Source organism: Indicator indicator, chromosome 24, assembly GCF_027791375.1.
Source record: "Indicator indicator isolate 239-I01 chromosome 24, UM_Iind_1.1, whole genome shotgun sequence".
Taxonomy (NCBI): Eukaryota; Metazoa; Chordata; class Aves; order Piciformes; family Indicatoridae; genus Indicator; species Indicator indicator.
Window position 1 is genome coordinate 3336345 of NC_072033.1, and position 16503 is coordinate 3352847.

Below are 16503 nucleotides of genomic sequence, written 5' to 3' on the forward strand. Positions count from 1 at the left end.
GAGGAAGGGAGGGGAGGTAAGGAGCTAAGAGAGGGTGAGCAGTTCCCAGGAGGGATGAAGAGGAGTCAAGGAGCTGAGCAGCTTCATGGGTGCAGGTGGTGGGGCTCATGAAGGTAGCAGAGAGGGAACATCACAGATACTGATGGGCAGAGGAACCTGCCCCAAATGGGACCAGACACAGCTCTGTGCCCACCACCTGTGGGATGTCTGCTGGGTGAAAGTCCTATCCCTGCTGCCTGCCATGCCAGGCAGACACTTGGGCTGTGAGCCCCTTTCTCCTGACACATCACAGGGACTGGGGTGAGCTCTGCTTGCAGCTTTTCCCTGTGGAGAAGATGGGAGGAAAACAAAATAACCACATCTGAGAGGCTCTAGATGCTGCTTCCTGGCAGCTGTGTCCTGCTGCTGCACACTACACTGACACAGAAACTGGATCAGCAGCAGCAGGTTGTGCTGGGAAGGGGACCTGTGGGAAGCTGCTCCCCACCTCTCCATCCTGCAGCATGTCCAGGCTGGATGGGTCCCTGCCCACCCCCTGTGGCAAGCAGGAGGGATGGGGCTTGGTGCGTCCACCAGGACAGAGCCCAGCTGCATCCCTCCACCTCTCCAGGCTGACCATGGCTGTGGGGTTGCATGGAAGCTCTCTGCAGATGCCCTCTCCACTGCTCAGAGCTAGAGGAGGCTCAGCATGCTGTGAGCTGTGGGGGCTGCTGGAGTGGGGCTGTGGCTAATGCTGTGAGCCAGGCGAGGAGGCAAAGCTGCAGCCCCAGCTGAAGAGAGAGGCAGCTGCAGAGCATTTGCCCTTCTGGGTGCCATCCAAACCCATCCCCATGGCAGAGGAACAAGCAGGGTACACACTATCAGCAGCATCAGCAAGGGTGACAACTCCTCCTGCCTGCATTTCCTGTTGTTTCACTTGGAGATCCGTAGCTGCTGCAGGGGGGTCATGACCTTCTCAGCTGCTGCATTTCTGGGGATGCTGTGGGTGACTGCTATCATTAGTGACTAATTTCTTGTAATTAGTGACTAATTTCTTGAATGTAGGAGCACAAGCATCACACCACTCCACTAAACCAGGTCCTAGCAGGTCCTGTGGCCAGTGGCTCAGAGATCTCCTATGAAGGTGGTGGAACACTAGGACAGGTTGCCCAAGGAGGTGGTGGAGGTCCCATCCTTAGAGTCATTCAAGGTCAGGCTTAATGGGGCTCTGACCAACCAGATCTAGCTGGAGATGGCCCTGCTGACTGCAGAGGATTTGGATTAGATGACCTTTAAAGGTCCCTTCCAAACCAATGCATTCTATGATTCTATGTCCAGGGCACTGCTGGACTCCCCATCCCTGGAGAGGTTTCAAAGCCATGTAGATGTGGTGGTGAGGGACATGGTCTAGTGGTGACCTCACAGTGCTGGGTTCATGGTTGGACTTGATGATCTGAAAGTTTTTTTCCAACCTAAACACTTCCATGATGCTATGCTGCTTCCACATCCCCCCACAAGCATCCCTGGTTTACAGCACAGTTGTAAAGACACACAAGTGGAGGATGCTGTAGGACCCCCAAGGAGTCTATGTCCAGACCTATGACAACCTTTCCAAGTTCTACTCCCATCATAGCTGGAAGTAGAGCACACAATAATCACAGAATCACAGAACCATTCAGGTTGGAAAAGACCCTCAGGAGCACCAAGTCCAACCCAGAACCCTACTCTACAAGGTTCACCCCTAAACCCTGTCCCCAAGCACCACATCCAAACCACCTTGAAACACAGCCAGGCTTGGGGACTCCACCACCTCCCTGGGCAGCACATTCCAATGCCTGACCACTCTTGCTGGGAAAAAATGATTCCTAGTGTCCAGTCTAAACCTACTCAGTTGCAGCTTGAGGCTGTTCCATCTTGTTCTATCACTAATTACCTGTGAGAAGAGACCAGCACCAACCTCTCTACAACCTCCTTTCAGGTAGCTGTAGACAGCAATGAGGTCTCCCCTCAGCCTCCTCTTTTCCAAACTAAACAGCTCCAGCTCCTTCAGTCATTCTTCGTCAGATTTATTCTCCAACCAACACAGGCCAGTGTCCAACCCCCCCCCCCCCAAAAAAAAAAAAAAAAAAACCAGCCCCTGGAGCCCCCTTGAGTCTGCACAAGCATTAAGAAAAAGGATGCTGAGAAGAAGAGGAAAAATAGAGAAGTTTGGGGGAGACCACTGAGTGCATCAGCAGTGAAAGATGATTTGGAAGCCTTGAACTTGGGCCTGAACCCATCCCAGGATGGTTGATAAAGATGACCCAGACTGACAATGGCAAAGAAAAGATTTGGAGAAATCTGGTGAAACATCCCAAGCTGAAGACAATTATCTCTCAGAGTATGAAGGAAACTCCACTGGCCAGGCTAGGTGAATGCTTTGCAGAAGGCTCTTAGCTTAGATCTAGTTTAGACTGGATCTTAGGAAGAAGTTCTTCTCTATGAGGGTGGTGAGACTCTGGAACAGGTTGCCCAGAGAGGTTGTGGACACCCTCTCCCTGGAGGTGTTTAAGGCCAGACTGGATGAGGCCTTGGGCAACCAAGTCTAGTTGAGAGGCGTCACTGCCCATGGCAGGGGGGTTGGAGTAGGTGATCTCTGAGCTCCCTTCCAACCTAGGCCATTCTGCTTCTGTGATTCTTCTGGTACTGATCATGGGTCAAGACACAATCAGAAGCTTTAAAGGGATCCAGACTTCCACAAAATGCAGAGCAAGCCTCTACCCCCACCCTCCACCATACCTCTGGGGCTACCTGGCACCACTGGTGCCTTGCATGTAACCTAACGTGGTGTGGACTCCTCTAGGCAGGACTCAGCAGCTCTCCACTTCCACCATGCCTTTACAAGACTCTTTTCCCCAGCAGAAATTCTGGCCCAAGAGTTTATCCTCCCACCAACAGCACAAAGCTGCACAGATGGAGGATTTCAAGGGGAAATTATTTAGATAAGAGATTATCAGGTATGGTTCCATGTCAGCTGAGCTTATGGGCTTAATGCAGAATGATGAATCACCCATCCAGACACATATTATTTTCCCTGGAGGCACTGTCCTCTGAAATTTATTTCCCTCTGAAGGGCCTTGTAAATCATTTGTAACAAATAATCCACAGCACTGCCAGCCCCACATGCTCCAAAGCCTGCAGTCATGTGCCAGGAGGTTGGCCTCAAAGCCATGAGACCTTTCCTTTCTCTTCCAGCAGTTTTTTTGGGGGAGGGGATCACTCTGCTTTCTGACTTTTTTCTTTTTGTTTGCTCACCCATTTTTCAAGCTTTCCTTTTCCCCCTCCACTGCTGGCTGTGTGGGGGCTCTAAGCAACCTGATCTAGTTGAGGATGTCCCTGCTTACTGCAGAGGGCTTGGACTAGATGACCTCTAGAGGTCCCTTCCAAGCCAGAGTGCTGATGCTGTGCTTCTAGAGCCATATCTGTATGTTAAAGGGAAGCTGGTGTGGCCCTGAGGAACCCAACTCTCATACCTGGACCTTTCAAACATGAGCAGAATGCTGCTTACTCACTTCTCCTCTTCTCACAGTGCTGAAGAACAAGGGTTGCCCAGGAGTGTTTGCCATCCAAACCCAACCCATCCATTGGCCAACTCACCCCCACCACCAGTGCCCAGCGTGGAGCTGCTTGTTGGATCTGCCATCACCCTTCCTAGATGGACACCCACCCATGCTCTCTGGCATCTCCCTGTTTCTAGGCAGCCTGTGGGGTGACTTTGGCAGTGCTCTCATTCTCCACTCCAGGCAGTAGATTCAGAGACTCACATCCCAAGCGTGGCTAAAGCCCAAGGGCCTTGCCAGGGGTCTTGTACATTCCCAGCCTGGGGACAGTCCTGACTCACTGCTTCCTTCCCACCCCCTGCACTGCTTCCTCTTACCTCAAGCTTGGTGCTCCCCTCTCTTTCTGCCTCCCACAGCTTCATTTCTGGGCAGCCCTTCTCGGAGCCCTTCTCAGCTGTCCTTTGCAGCAGAGGCATCGTCAGTCCCACTCAGGAGACAACTATGAACCAAGCCTGATAGCCAGAAAATTAGAGACTGGACTGGGACCCACCACAAGCACCTTCCAGAGCAGCAGATCCTTTGCCCTCCTCCATGGCCAGTCTGTGCTTTTGGGACATCAACATCCACCTTCCCTTGACCTGAGGCTGGTGGAGGAGCCCCACCTCAGCAGCTCTCTCTGGAGCGAGCTGAGCTGCGGCAGTGGTTGCGACAGGAGGTGTCGTGGGAAATGGCTCACAACAAGACCAGGGCTCCTCACAACCAACCTCTGGGCCTGGGGGCTCAGGAGCTTTCTGAACACTGGAGATGATGGGTGCTGTGGGGGCAAACTGCCACCCTTCCAGTGGACGTTACTGGGGAGTAACTCATGCGGAGCACAGGCTGCAGCAGCTTGCCGACCCCTATCTGATCATCTCCCGCAGTGGGTGCTCAGCCCTATCTGATCCAGCAGCTATTGAAAGCTCAGCTGAGTGTGACTGGGACCATTGTCAGGGTTTTCACATCGCTCTTTGAGCTGGGTGCCAACTCAGGAGCCCACGGTAGCAGAGGAGAAAGCTCTGTGCTTTCGCTATGACACTTGCTGGTAACGAGATATTTACTAATGTTCATTTCTTCTGAAAGGAAAGAAACCAAAGCCAAAGCCCTTATCTCCCTCTCAAGTGTTTAAGTTATGAGTAAGACAGGAAGCTATTAGGCCATGAGACAGCAAATACACCCTGCTCAGGAGCCTGTGGGTGTAGGAGATGGAGAGATAAAACCAAGAGAGATCAAATCACTCCTATTTACCTGGAGCGTTCCGCGGCTCTCAAGATGATGTCGGGATCTGAAGATGCTTCGTCTTTTGTCTCAGAAAAGCAGCTGTGATTTAGCAGTTTAATCACTTTTGTCACAAAGAAATGCAAAACAAAGCCCATCAGCCCATCACTGGCATGGATTTATCTTTTTTTTTGTTAAGCTGTGTTTTGTTTCCCAGCAGTCAGGAATGATTTTATCTTCTGATGGTGAGAGGCTGAGGTAGACATGCAAAAAGATTAAGCCGATGGCTTCTGCAGCAGCCAGGTTCTGACCAGCTCTCTGAAAGTGCTGTCCCACTAAGGGCTTAGAAACAGTGTTCATGGCCAAAGCCTGCTGGCTTTGGGGCTTCACAGGCAGTTGGATGACTTGAAAGTGATTTGGCTGTTGGGGCATCAACATCCATCAATCCTTGAAATGAGGCTGGTAGAGGGGATGCTCAGCAGCAGCTCTCTGGAGCACGACAACAACTCTGGAGTTGGACAAGATGACCTTTGAGGGCCCCTTCCAACCCACTACATTCTGTGATTTTGTGACACACTGCAGCAATGGGCTCCTCCTGACCAGACCAGGAGCTTTCTGTAGTACTGGAGATCAAGGGTGCCATGACAGCCACACAATGAAGAGCTTCCTTGGCACCAGGCAGGATCTGGCTCACAGATTTTTGCCCTGTGGTGGCTTCTGAATTACTTTGTCCAAGGTGCAGGACTCAGCCCTGGCTGCTGTAGCTCTCTTGCACCTGCAGCTGGTGCAGATGATCTGAGTCTGAATTCACCCCCAAACTCCAGACTTACAAACTCCTCACTGCCCTACTCACAGGCCCTGGGGTGCCATGAGATGAGTTTCTTAAGAAGAAAACGTAACAAAGTAATTCTTTCCTTTGTCATTGTAATCACACCTAAGTGATTTATTAGCAGGACTGGAAACTTCACAGACCTCTGCCAAGGAAGCTGTGGGTCTCACCAAACCAAGCCAGCATTGCTCCCACCCCAACCACAGCTCCTTTAGCCAAGCAGTTTCCCAGCTGCTCAGCTCCAGCTCCTCACAAGCTTTGGGATCTTTGTCACAGACCCTTTCCCATGCCCTCTTGCTTGCTGCAGCCCTGCTCTCCTGCTCACTACTTAGGAAAGGGCCATGAAGGGCTGTTCATCCAGAAGAGAGGGCTCTGGGAAAACCATTTCAATATTTGAAGGGGGCTTACAGGAAGACTGGGGAGGGACTGTTTAGAAGGGCCTATGATGATAGCACAAGTGGCAATGGTTTGAAACTGGAGCAGAGGAGCTTTAGGTTGGACATCAGGAGGAAGTTCTACACAGTGAAGGTGGTAAAATACTGCAACAGGCTGCCCAGGGATGTGCTTGAGGCCCCATCCCTGGAGACATTCAAGATCAGACTTGATGTTGCCCTGGGCAGCCTGATCTAGTTGGAGATGTCCCTGCTGACTGCAGGGGGGTTGGACAAGATGACCTATGAAGGTCTCTCTCAACCCAATGCAATCTGTGACTCTGTGAAGCACCCAGGGGAAGCCACCTCCCAGTTTTGGCCAGTGGAGATGGGAGATGCAAAACTGTTACTGACCCCTCACAGAGTGTCCCCTAAATGAGATTGCTCCACAGGGTGGTGGCACAGCCAACCTGGGCCATATGTGCCTAGGACAAGCAGAGTGTCCCCACAGCAAGCTGGCCATCACTTGCTGGGCTCCAAAGCCTTGCTCAGCCTCCCCAAAGAAAGGGCCAACAATTCACTATAGTTTTTTCACAGTACCACAGTCTCACAGTACATTAGAGGCTGGAAAGGACCTCCAGAGGTCATCAGGTCCAACCCCCCTGCCAGAGCAGCATCACTTAGGGTAGTCTGCACAGGAATACATCCAGGTGGGGTTGGAAAGGCTCCAGAGAAGGAGACTCCACAACCCCCCTGGGCAGCCTGTTCCAGGGCTCTGTCACCCTCACACCAAAGAAGTTTCTCCCCATGTTGAAATCTTCTCTGTTCCAGTTTGAACCCATTGTTCCTTGGCTTATCACTGTGCACCACCCAAAAGAGCCTGGCCCCCTCCCCTTGACACCCACCCCTCAGCTATGGATAGACATTGATCAGATCCCTCTCAGCCTTCTCTTCTCCAGACTAAACAGCCCCAGGACTCTCAGTCTCTCTTCACAGGGGAGATGCTCAAGTCCCCAAATCATCCTCATGTCTCTCCCTTGGATTCTCTCCAGCTGGTCCCTGTCTCTCTTGAACTGGAGAACTGAAAACTGGACACAGGATTGTTTTCTTCTATGCCTTGAGGATGGTGGTCAGAGGATCCAAAGCTCATGTGCCACCACCAGCCCAGCCAAGAGGGGTTACACAAGATCTGGAAGTTTTGTTTCCTCAGTAGCCTTCTTTAAAACCCATTTTTCCCTGTGTAGCTGCTGGCTTTGCTGGATGGCTGCATTTCCCAGTGGCAGGGCAGTAACAAGCCTTGCTGTGCTGCTTGCTGCACACATGTCCAGCAAGACTCAGGAGAAAGACTGGAAGGGGGAAAGCTTTCACAGGGCATTGAGAAGAAGTCACCTTCTGCCTCTTCTCTTTGGTGATCAATGAAGGCTTGCCATCTGGGCACTGGCCAGGCTGGTCAGTGGTCTCCAAATCACTTAGGCAGAAGCATAACATTGCATCTTACATAGAAAGGCTCTGCCCAGGATCTGCACCAGCATTTCAGCCAGCCTTGGCCAGCAGACATGCAAGTACAGTGTCCCAGCCTCCCAGGGCATGTGGGGAAGGACATGCCAGGACCATCAGCTCCAAGGAGATGTGGGGAAGGCCACACCAGGACCATCTCCTCATAGGGGATGTGAGGAAGGACCATGCCAGGACCAGCTCTTCGCAGGAGATGTGGGGAAGGACCATGCCAGGACCATCTCCTCACAGGGGATGTGAGGAAGGACCATACCAGGACCATTTCCTCACAGGGGATGAGAGGAAGGACCATCTGCCTGGACCATCTGCTCCCAGGTGGGTCTGGAAGGAGGCAGGAGGCAGCACAGGCATGAAGGGAACAGTCACAGCCCCAGCTCCAGTCTTGTGCTGACCTGGCAACTGGCCATGCCAAGGGCTGGAAGGCGCAAGTCTCCCTTGTGGTGAGAAGCATCAGAAAGCCCCATTCCCACCACAGCACACAGCAGGAGCTGGTTTGCAGTCACAGGCAGGGCTGCAGAGCACAGGAACCGCTCCTTGCCCAGCTCTCAGCGGTGCCAGCTCGGAGCTCGAGCACCTCAGATCTCTATCAGTGAGCTGCTTCACTTCCCAACACCTCCTGCCACAGCAGCAGTTATGAGATGAGCTGGCCAGGTCACCTCCCTGGCAGCATGGTGGCTCTGGTGGTGGTGTGGCTAGAGAGCCACAGGGCACTCCTGGGGCAGGCTGGGCTCTTTGGGTGACACCAGCAGACCCCAGTCAAGTCATGACTCCAGGCCCTGTGCAGTGGCCATCCTCATGGGTGTGGTGGGACCTCAGCTTGAGCTGCTGCACTACTTGGCTGGTGCTCCCTGCTTGCAATGCTGCTCTACACCCACCCCAGTGAGCCCCAGCTGGCGTGCAGGCAGTGCAGGCAGCACAGGTGCTCATGCCAGTGATGCTCAAGTGACAGCCTGGCCACAACCAAAATCTTGACAAAGAGCCAAGCACCCCACATGGCAGTGCCTGGAGAAGGATCAAGTCTTGGGGATGAGGTACCCTGAGTTTCCACTGCTTTGGCCAAGCAGCTCCCAGAAGATTTCATAGAACCACAGAATCATTTTGGTTAGAAGAGACCTTCAAGATCATGGAGTCCAACCTTGCTTTGTTTGCTAAAATCTCAGCCTGAAGCCATGTAGTTCAGTTCAAGACCTCAGCCTGAAGCTATGTAATTCAGTTGAAGATCTCGGCCTGAAGCTATGTGGTTCAGTTAAAGATCTCAGCTGTCAGTAAGAAAAATGTGGTGTTTCTAAACGCTGAAGGTAGAAAGAAGAAGTTTTGAAAGGTCTCTGACCCTTTAAGCTTCTGAAACAACAAGGCAAACAGGGGGAGATGAAAAGTTCTAAAGCCTCATAATTTCACAGCCCAGCTGCTGACTGCAGAGTCCTGCTGAGCCCTCAAACCTGACACAGGGATCATTTATCATCTGCCCTATGGGCTGCTGAGGCCTCTTGAGGAACACAGGTTGAGCTTCCCTTAATTGCAGGTTCAAAGATCCCTCCCTAATCATCGAATCATAGAATCAGTCAGGGTTGGAAGGGACCACAAGGCTCAGCCAGTTCCAACCCCCCTGCCATGGGCAGGGACACCTCACACCAGATCAGGCTGGCCAGAGCCTCATCCAGCCTGGCTGCAAACACCTCCAGGGATGGGACCTCAACCACCTCCCTGGACAACCCATTCCAGGCTCTCACCACTCTCATGGGGAAGAACTTCTTCCTCACATCCAGTCCCCACTTCCAGCTTTGTTCCATTCCCCCCCCCCATCCCTGAGATCCTAAAAAGTCCCTCCCCAGCTTTCTTGTAATCTGGAAAAAAACTCTGAGTGTCTTTTCAGTGGATTGTTTTCTTTTTTCCTGTGTTCAGTGAGCAGGGGAAGTTTCAGAGTTTCAGCAAGGTCATATTTTCCCCTTCCAGAGATGCAAACAGCTCCTTCACCTGGACACTTGTATCTAAATTCAGAAAGTAGGTGTTGGTATAAGGCACTGTCCACAAAGAGTTGTTAGACTAAGATCTGGACAAGCTCAGCCATCTGAATTTTAACCACAGCTCACCTTGTTTGTTGCATTTTTTGAGGGCATGATACAAGTAGATGTTCTCCAAAATGCATGGTTCAGTAAAGCCCTCACTAATACTGAGCTTCACAGACTCTGTTACACCCCACAGAACAAGAAAGGAGAAAAGGCAGGAAATGAGCCCAAAACACTAAGTCTCACAAGGAGCAAATTTCAGGTCAGATCTCTTAGGTTTAGACTGGACAGTAGGAAACATTTTTTTCCCATCAAGAGTGGTCAGGCATTGGAATGTGCTGGCCGGGGAGGTGGTAGAGTCCCCAAGCCTGGCTGTGTTTCAAGGTGGTTTGGATGTGGTGCTTGGGGGTATGGTTTAGGGGTGACCCTTGTAGAGCAGGGTCAGTGGTTGGACCTGGTGATCCTGAGGGTCTCTTCTAACCTGAATGGTTCTGTGATTCTGTGATCCTGTTGGCAGAATCCTACCCCAAACTTGGTCCCAGTGTATTTTTGTGCTGGGGTGGTACCTCCTTGTGGTTATTTGTGTGTTGGTGGTCAGCCAGTGTTTGAGAAATCAACACCTAAAAACTTGAGAGGCACAAGCCACAGCACCAATGTTTGACACTGAAGGCTGCCAGGGAGACTTAGGGAGGCAACACTCAATAAATGCATTGCACCCCTAGAATGCTGGAGGAGGGGGCCAAGTGAAGGTCCTGTGCACCATCCAACTGTGGCATCCTCTGCCCACTCTGAGCTGCAGACAACTGTGCCATGATGGACAAGTGGCTGTAGTGTCCCTTTGTACCACTGCTGGCTTCTTTCTACACCAGTAAACAAAAAGGTTGAGTTCATCAAGGACAAGGAGCTTAGAGGCAGGTGGTGGTTTTGTCCTCTGCTCAGTCACTCCCAGAGTGAACATCCACCTCTGGAGCTCAGGAGATCTCCTGCCATGCTGGCATCAACAAGAAACTGCTTCTCTTTTGGCAGAGCTGGAAGGTCACTGCATGGAGTTTTGCACTGCCAGGCTGTCATCTGCCCATCTGGAAGCCAGCCCATGGGTCAGCATGTTGATGGGTATGGTCCCCAGGCCTCACTGACTGCAGGCTCTGCTCTGCCCCTCAGCCATGCTAGAGGGGACTCCTGCAATGCACTTCTCACCCTCTCTCCAGGAGGGTCCAGTCCAGCCTGCTGGCATGCAAAGATTCCCTTCCAGCTTTCCTAATGACCACACCTCCTCTTCAGAGGCCTCTACCTAGCAGGAAGGAGAAAGCTTTTAACAAACTCAGCTTGCTGCTTGAATCCCTCTCATCAAACATGGATGAGACACTGCAAATGCCTTTATGGCAGATCCTCAGGAAAGGAGGCCAGGAGCTCAGAAGGAGGAGGTAACTCTAGTCAACGTGTGAGTGCAGGAAGGGAGAAGTAATTTTTGAAGACACTGAGTGCCAATGACATGAACAAAAAAGAAAAGCAGATATTTATTCCAGGAAGCCCAGCTGGGATTTCTCCCCAGCCTGTTAATGGTATCCTTCAAAGATGGAGAGGTAAGAGAGCCCAGGTGGTGGCTGGGCTGTATTTAGTTCCCCAGATCATCAATCCCCCTGTAGGGAGGAGCAAGGTGTGGCTAGCACATGGGTCTCACCCAAACCCTGACAGGACTGGGCACTGGTGCTCTTCCTGGGCAGAGCTGGAACCATTCCAGGTCAGGTTGTTTGGGGCTCTGAGCAACCTTCCCTAGCTGCAGATGTCCCTGCTGACTGCAGAGGGCTTGGACTGGAAGGGCTTGGAACCTTTAAAGGTTGCTTCCCACCCAAAGCAGTCTATGATTATATTCTCTTTTTTTTTTTCTGTCTTTGCAGCCCCTCCACAGCCATCCCTGACCCATGGCAGAAGGGGCTGACAATAGACAGACCCCCACCCAGCAGCTGTCTATCTGCTCCTTGGCCACTGGGGATATGATGAATTTACATATAAAGGGAGATGCTGCCCAACCTCTGACTGCCTGTCTGTATTCACAGAATCACAGCATCATAGACTGGGTTGGGTTGGAAAGGACCTTTAAGGTCACCTAATCCAAATCTTCTGCAGTGAACAGGGACATCTGCAACTGGAGCAGGTTCACTGGAATGGTTCCAGGGATGGAGCATCTACCACCTCTCTGGGAAACCTGGGCCAGGGTCTTGCCACCCTCAGTGCACACACTGCACGGCACTGATTTCCTTCTCCCCAGTATGAATCTCCCTATTTTTAGTTTCAAACCATCACCCTTTGTCCTGTCACAACAGGCCCTGCTCAAAAGTCTGTCCCCAGCTTTCTGTTCAGCTCCTTTAAGCTCTGAAAGGCCTCCAGAAGGTCTTCCTGGAGCCTTCTCCAAGCTGAACAAGCCCAAATCAGACACCAATCATCTGAACATCTCTAAATCTTCCTGGTAAAAACCAAAGTATCCCTACAGGAAAATCCCAGCTCAGCTAGAGAAAATGAAACCTCATTGACACAAGTGTGGCAGCTTTGGACTTCATTGATGCCATGGAATGTGGGTGCCATAAATCCCCATACCACATTCCCAAGCCACATTGATGCTAACTCAGTTTTATTTTTGCTTTCTCACCTGTCAAATCCCAATCCCCAGCCAGGCTTGCATGAAATATGAAAACTCAACAGAGAGCCACAATTCGTCATGCACACAGCACCAACAGCTTCTGCACAACCCTGTCTGGAAAAGCCTTGGAAAGAGAGCCCTCACTGCACTGTCTGCTTGCTGCCTACCTCTCCATTTTCTGCACCTATGTTAGTTATTTAAGTTAGTAATTAGTGAAAGAAAAACCAAGAAGAGGTTTCAAGAGAAGCAGCTGAAGGCAGGGAAGCTGTGCTGTGGAGTGATGCTGGATCAGCTCTCCCATTCTCTTCTTCTGCAGTCATTTCTGCTTGCTGAGTGCCTCCCTGGTGGGACCTGCTCTGTTTGAAATTCCTGCCTGGGAAAGCTGGGATGGCAGCACTGGCACACCTCACTAGCAACACTTTGGCAGTTGCAAGTCCAGGTCTTTCTACATAAGTTGAGGGTCTTGCACCTGGGAATACACAACCCAGGAGTGCAGCTCAGACTGGGATTGACCTGGCTGGAGAGCAACCCTGGGGAAAAAGACCTGGGGGTCATGGTGGATAACAAGCTCAGCAGGAGTGAACGTTGTGCTGCAGTGGCAAAGAAAGCCAACAGGCTGCTGGGCTGCATTGACAAGGGCATCACCAGCAGAGACAAAGAAGTCATTGTCTCACTCTGCTCAGCCCGTGTCAGATCACCCCTGGAGCACTGGGTGCAGTTTTGGTCCCCTCAATACAAAAAGGATGGGGAAAGGCTGGAAAGTGTCCAGAGAAGGACCACAAGAATGATCAGAGGACTGGAAGAGCTGCCATATGAGGAAAGCTGAGACAGCTGGCATGGAGAAGGCTTAGGGGAAACCTTATTACCACCATGCACCACTACATAAAGGGCAGCTCCCAGGGGGGTGGTGACTCTCTTTTTACAAGGAGTCCTATGAAAAAGACAAGGGGTGGGCAGGGGTGTGATGGGGACAAGTTACTGCTGGGGACATTCTCACTGGACTCCAGAAGAAAACGTTTCCCCAAGAGAACAGTTGGACATTGGCATCATCTCCCAAGGGAAGCAGTGGATCCCCCTACACTGGACAGATGTAAGACTCAACTTGGCAGGGTGCTGGGCTCATTTCAACCATGCTACTACCTAGAAAGGTTGGAGCAGATCATCCAGACCCCAGAGGGTCCCTTCCAACCCAGCATGCTGTGATTCTGTGCCTTTTTTAGCTTGCAGCACAGCTCAAAACCACAGCAGCAAAAAGCAGGCCAGAAGCCAGGTAGCCCATCAGTTTTCTCTGTCTGTACTTCTTTTTCCCTTTCATCATGTTAGTCAGGTGCTAAACAAATAAAATCAATTCTGAACTTATAAAAAGCAATTGGAAATGTCTAGTCTTTTATAGTGAAATCTCGACTGAGGCAGCCCACAGCACTTGGAGGAAAATCAATCATCATTTCCACCCTGCTATGCCTTGCTACTAAAATTAAGAATGGATGTTCAGCTGCAAAGGAAGATTGTTTGCAGAGAGCCACCTTAGCAACAGTTTGCAGGGTTCATAAAGCCCCTGTTTACAGCTGTGCTCACGGCAGACAAACTCCTACGCTGCCCCATCAATTATCAATATTAAAGGCTGATCCTGATTTACATAACAGTTTCCATCTTAATGGGCATCCAGACTGCAAGCAAGGCAGCAGCCCCCACTTACGGTAATCAGCAGGCAGTAAACAACTCCTCAGCCTAAAGATGTCATCTACCAGGGTGTTAAACACCCCGAGACTTACAGCCTCTCCCACTTCCCAGTGAAACTTCCTAACATTTTCTGGTGGCCTTTTCATAAAGACAGAAAGCCAGACAAGCTGGAGTGAGGCATCTGGAGAAGCACTTAACTCCCGTGTGGCCTAAATATTTTAGTAACGTGCTGTGTGTCCATCTGGAAGCACCACTCCTTCAATCTTCTTTGGCTTATGGCATCAGAGCCTGTGTAGCTTGTATGACATGATGTGCACACCACCTTCTTATTCCTCCAGTAGATGTCACAGTGCAAACCTTTCCTCCAGACTGTTCCCATCCCACCAGCTGTATTTGGGGTTGTTAGTGAACGTGCAGGTGGTGGGGAGGAGTAACCCCCTGCAGCAGTACACCTTGAGCTGCTGGAAAGCAGCTCTGTGGAGAAGGACCTGAGAGTGCTGGGGGACAAGAAGTTCACCATGAGCCAGCAATGTGCCCTCATGGCCAAGAAGGCCAAGGGTATCCTGGCGGGGGCATTACGAAGAGTGCAGCCAGCAGGTCAAGGGAGGTTTTCCTCCCCCTCTACTCTGTCCTAGTGAGGCCACATCTGGAGTCCTGGGTCCAGTTCTGGGCTCCCCAGTTTAACTACTGGAGAGAGTCCAGTGGAGGCTACAAAGATGCTGAGGGGCCTGGAGCATCCCTGTGGGGAGGAAAGGCTGAGAGCCCTGGGGCTGTTTAGCCTGCAGAAGAGCAGCCTGAGAAGGGATCTGCTCAATACATATAAATATCTAAAGGGTAGGGGTCAAGAGGATGGAACCACTCTTTTCCATGGTGCCCAGCAACAGAACAAGGGACACTGGGCACAAACTGGAACCCAGGGCATTTCATCTGAAAATGAGGAGAAATTTCTTTGCTGTGAGGCTGCTGGAGCTCTGGAGCAAGCTGCCCAGCAACGCTGTGGAGTCTCCTCTGCAGAGATTCCAAACCCACCTGTACATTGTGATCCTCAACAACCTACTGGGAGTGACCCCAGAAGGGCTGGACTAAATGATCTCCAGAAGTCCCTTGAAATCCCACCATGCTGGGATTCTGTGTGCTTGCCACACCAGATGCTGTTTCTCCTTTGCACAGGGGTCATAAAGCATCATCACCCCAGGCTGTCTGACACCCCGAGCCAGGACATGGTCACTCTCCCCTCTGGCAACAAGAGTTGCTCCCAACTGGCTCTCAATAGTCAGTTTTCTCCTATGAAAATATTTTGCACATGTTTGTGGGGTGCAATCACTAATGATCACACTTCAATTAGTGCAATTAGTGCCCAGGAAGTTGCCTTCAGAAAGCCTCTCTCCTCCATGGCCACAATGATAACAGAGTTTCACCTTCCCAGCTCTCCATGTGATGCCTGTGGAGAGCAGCTCTGCCTCTGTCTTGTCCTGGTTTTCTTTCAACTCACACCCCTCATCTGTTTCCAAAAAACACTTCAGTCAACTTTTAGAATTCAGTAACTGACTTTGATAGAGAGATTTCTGTTCCAGTCCATGGCAAATGACAGTGCTCCAGAACACTCTTAAATTTAAGTCTAGTAAATGAACTTTAATAAAATGCACTCCAGTAATGGCCTGTGACAGCTTTTAGTGAAATCAGCTCTAGTAGTTGGATTCTCCTAGGAACACAGTGAGATCTACTCCAGCAGCCTTGAGCCATGGAATAAGCAAGCAGACAGCTTTATGATAAATGGCCCCAGAAACCTAAATTACAGCTGCAGCAAGTGAACAATATGTGGAAATTACTCAGCGGGTTTTTGTTGCTGCTGTGGGCAGCTGAGTCGCTACCCGAGTGTGCACTGACATCTAGTGGGACAGCCCTGGGACAGGATCACAAAATCCCAGCATGTTGGAGCTTAGAAAGCTCTGGAGATCTAGTCCAACCCCCCTGCTAAAGCAGGGGCACCCACAGCAGCTTGCCCAGGATCTCAATGTCCAGGTGAGTTTGGAATCTCTCCAGAGAAGGAGACTCCACAACCTCTCTGGGCAGCCTGGTCCTGGAGGAGCCTTGGGGTAAACTGGGTTTATTTTATTGAGAAACCTCCAGCACTCCACAGTGCCTTGTTTGGTTGGAATTTGCATTGGTCAGCTTGACGACCGTTGGGCAAGCGATGTGAGTCAGCCTTGTGAGAAAGGAGAAACAAATTGCTTCTTTGTAAGGTCTCAAATCCAGCAGTGAGCAACTCTGAGCCTGCTTCAGGCTCTTCTCTACACAGATTCATAGAATCATTTGGGTTGGAAAGAACCTTAAAGATCATCTAATTCCAACTCCTTCCACTAGACCTGCTCAAGATAAGGCTGCTCAAGGCCTTATCCAACCTGGCCTTCAACACCTCCAGGGAAGGGGCATCAACGACCTCCCTGGGCAACCTCTTCCAGTGTCTCCCCACTCTCATTATAAAGAATTTCTTCCTAATCTCCAGTCTCAATCTCTCCTCTTCCAGCTCAAAGCCATTGCCCCTCATCCTGTCAGTACAAGCCATTGTAAAAGTCCCTCCCCAGCTTTCTTGTAGTTGCTCTAAGGCCTGGAGCCTTCTCTTCTCCTGGCTGAACAGCCCCAACTCTCTCAGTCTGTCCCCATAGGGGAGGTGCTCCAGCCCTGTGATCAT